The following is a 3,990-nucleotide window of genomic DNA, read 5'->3' as shown; positions in this document are numbered from 1 at the left end:
TACACACTGAGACACCATCACCCAGAGGTACATGTACACACTGAGACACCATCACCCAGAGGTACATGTACACACTGAGACACCATCACCTAGAGGTACATGTACACACTGAGACACCATCACCCAGAGGTACATGTACACACTGAGACACCATCACCCAGAGGTACATGTACACATGAGACACACCTGAGACACCTGAGACACCCAGAGGTACATGTACACACTGAGACACCATCACCTAGAGGGTGAGACACATGAGGTACACACACTGAGACACCATCACCCAGAGGTACATGTACACACTGAGACACCATCACCCAGAGGGTACATGTACACACTGAGACAGACACCATCACCCAGAGGTACATGTACACACTGAGACACCATCACCCAGAGGTACATGTACACACTGAGGTACATAGAGGTACATGTACACACACTGAGACACCACACCCAGAGGTACATGTACACACTGAGACACACACACACACACTGAGACACATCACCTAGAGGTACATGTACACACTGACACACACACCAGACACACACACACAGACACACACACACACACATGTACACACACACAACACACACACACACAGACACACACAACACACACAAACACACACAAAAACACACACACACACACACACACACACAGACAGACACACACACACAACATTACACACAAAACACACAACACACACACACACACACACAACACACAACACACACACACACACAACACACACAACACACAACACATACAACACACACACACAACATACATACAACAAAAAAACAAAAAAAAAACTCTTTTCACACACTGTGAATCTGGTGGTTGGCAAACAAACAAACAAACAAACAAACAAACAAACAAACAAACAAACAAACAAACAAACAAACAAACAAACAAACAAAGAGAGAGAGCTTGTGTGGGAGAACTTTGCTGCTTGAGTAAATGTGTTAGTTCCAATGTAGTGGAAACATAGATTGTATAAAGACTACTTGTGAATATATGATTTATTGTACCTGTGCATTTTCCCATTATGTTCTTATGATACTTTCTTCCTAGTAGGAGGTGTGCTGCTGTATGTGGTCATCACTGTTGTTATCATTGTCGTCCTCTCTGGGCTGGTGCTGACCATCGTCTGTATTCAGAGGAAGTGTAAACCTGATGGTGAGGAAACAGGAACAACTCAGCAACAACAAACTTCCCTTTTCTCACCGCTAGGTTTGAACCATTTCAACCACACATCATGTTGGTCTCACAGTAGTTCCTCTGATGATGTTCTCTGGAACTCATGTAATGACGTGTTGTAAGAAGTTTGAGTGGCAGGCAAATACAACATTATAAATATAGTTTGATGGTGTTTGCAGGTTAGGTTACTACCAGGATCCATTCTGATTACCAGAGTTAGAGTTAGTGTGTTCAAGTGGGGTTGGTGTTTTATCATTGGCTGTTTCAGTGACCTTCTAACCTCATCTGCCTCTATAATTACTCATCTGCCTCTATAATTACTCATCTGCCTCTATAATTACTCATCTGCCTCTATAACTCACTGCATCTGCCTCTATAATTACTCATCTGCCTCTTCTGCCTCTATAATTACTCATCTGCCTCTATAATTACTCATCTGCCTCTTCTGCCTCTATAATTACTCATCTGCCTCTATAATTACTCATCTGCCTCTATAATTACTCATCTGCATCTATAATTACTCATCTGCATCTATAATTACTCATCTGCCTCTATAATTACTCATCTGCATCTATAATTACTCATCTGCCTCTATAATTACTCATCTGCCTCTATAATTACTCATCTGCCTCTTCTGCCTCTATAATTACTCATCTGCATCTATAATTACTCATCTGCCTCTATAATTACTCATCTGCATCTATAATTACTCATCTGCCTCTATAGTTACTCATCTGCCTCTATAATTACTCATCTGCCTCTATAATTACTCATCTGCATCTATAATTACTCATCTGCCTCTATAATTACTCATCTGCATCTATAATTACTCATCTGCCTCTATAGTTACTCATCTGCCTCTATAATTACTCATCTGCCTCTATAGTTACTCATCTGACTCTATAATTACTCATCTGCATCTATAATTACTCATCTGCCTCTATAATTACTCATCTGCCTCTATAATTACTCATCTGCCTCTATAATTACTCATCTGAATCTATAATTACTCATTTTAATAAAAACAATATTTTGTTTACTTCACAGGTTTGAACACCGGAGGAAACTCAGACAGCATAAACATGGAGGTGATTTAACTCTTAGTTTCCTCTCTGTTGACTAACATGTACCAATCCACATGATAATCATTAGAGATGGCATTGATAGAAGATAGATGAGATTATCTATGAAAATGAGCCAGATCTCATGCTGACCCTTTCTGTACTGAACTGTGTTTAGTCCTCAGCTGCTAGTGTTGCATCTGTTCTTCTTTAGAAAGACAGCAGTACAAGCATTTCACTGAATATATGAATGAAGAGAAGAGGTGTAAATATGGAATATCTCAATCTTTTGCCTCTTCCTCTTTTTCTTATAAAGCATTATACAAATTATTCAGGTAGCTTCTCACTTTTATTTACGCAGACCAAATGCACTGATTGGTTTCATTTGGCTTGATTGATAGATATAACTGGGTATCATGTACATAACAGTGGAAGTTAATAGAGTGTGTCCATCTAATATTGCCTACCCAAAGCATATAAAAGGAGAAGTGGTCCAAGCACAGAGCCTTGTGGAATAATGGCTAATTTAGCGAGCTTGAAGGATTCATTGTTAACTTGAACAAACTGAGATCGATCTGACAAATATCAATGATTAAAGGTCATAAACTCAGTAGTTTCGAAACAGAGACTTCAGTATTCAGATTGAACAGCATTAGATTTAAGATAAATCGTTATTGATCTCCAGAGGAGAAATTCAAGAGTTGCAGCGGCTCTAAGACTGAAATAAGTTAAGATACATAAATAAAGTATGTATAGTCTCTGAAAAAGGTAATTTCAAGGTCTATAACTGTGTTTCATGTGTACTTCATGTGGTTTCCTCAGGTTGTCCCAGACTATGTGAACTTTTCTCCAGATTCCACCTTCAACGACTCCACGCACCAGAGCCTCATCCAGCCAGCAGGGATCAGGACCAGACCTACTCATCTGCATCTATAAATACAACCTAGATGAGCTGGAATCTGGAACTGTGCCTCAGGGTCCAGGTTGTACTCAGTGTTCCTGTATCTTCAGTGCAGTTCTTACTCCCATGTGTCTGTTGTTAAACTGGAGAATGTGTTTCTCATTTTGCTGGAGTGTTACTTCTTCACACTGTGTTTTATTTGCATGTGTTTTCTTGGCTTGCATTTAGTTGACCTCTCTGGGCCACCGTACATTTGTAGTCAATGGAGTTTCTTTTTACATGGTCCATTGTGACATGTTATATATAATATGATCTTCTATAATAGGAGTTATTTTTATTATTTATATATCATCTTAAGCAAAGTTAAGGTTAGTTTGGGTCCGGGCCGACAGCAGATATATCAACCATCATGTTCCACATTTCTGTGTAACAGCACTTCATCAGTCAGCTCTGTAACAGCTCCAGCTGGCAGTCAGTGGCTGTAGATGTTTGGTGAAATGATAATCTCTGTCTAACAACTAGTCTGTGTGCTGCAACTTATTTTCATTCATTCATGTATACATCTGCACATTTACCTTATAATAAGGTTAACTTTGACTTTACAGAAAACAGATCTGCAGTAAAGTTACTGTGGATAGTCATGAATGTTGTAATGTTGTAATATAATTAAGTATGTACCAAGTCATGTCATTTAAAGGATATTTTTGTAATAATGTAATGCTAAAGTAAACAGATGCTAGGTAGCTTAGCTTGTGCATGAAACTTATTAAATCTTCTATTTTCTTTCTCATGTTGATTTCTGATTCTTTAGTACAGTAAGAGTTCAT

The 3,990-nt window shown here is 38.7% G+C and overlaps 1 protein-coding gene and 1 long non-coding RNA gene across 2 annotated transcripts in view; both read left to right on the top strand.

Annotated features, from left to right (window-relative positions):
- Nucleotides 1-3,990, top strand: part of LOC114559275 (uncharacterized) — a 58,430-nt gene that overhangs the window by 32,281 nt on the left and 22,159 nt on the right. The gene's annotated exons all lie outside the window — the stretch shown is intronic.
- Nucleotides 1,028-3,887, top strand: LOC114559277 (uncharacterized). Its single transcript, XR_003693048.1, has 3 exons — nt 1,028-1,180; nt 2,249-2,289; nt 3,085-3,887. It is a non-coding gene; the product is annotated as an uncharacterized LOC114559277 (long non-coding RNA).

Source organism: Perca flavescens, chromosome 7, assembly GCF_004354835.1.
Source record: "Perca flavescens isolate YP-PL-M2 chromosome 7, PFLA_1.0, whole genome shotgun sequence".
NCBI classification, from domain to species: domain Eukaryota; kingdom Metazoa; phylum Chordata; class Actinopteri; order Perciformes; family Percidae; genus Perca; species Perca flavescens.
Note: the sequence above shows the minus strand (reverse complement) of the source record. Positions and strands in the feature narration are given on the sequence as shown.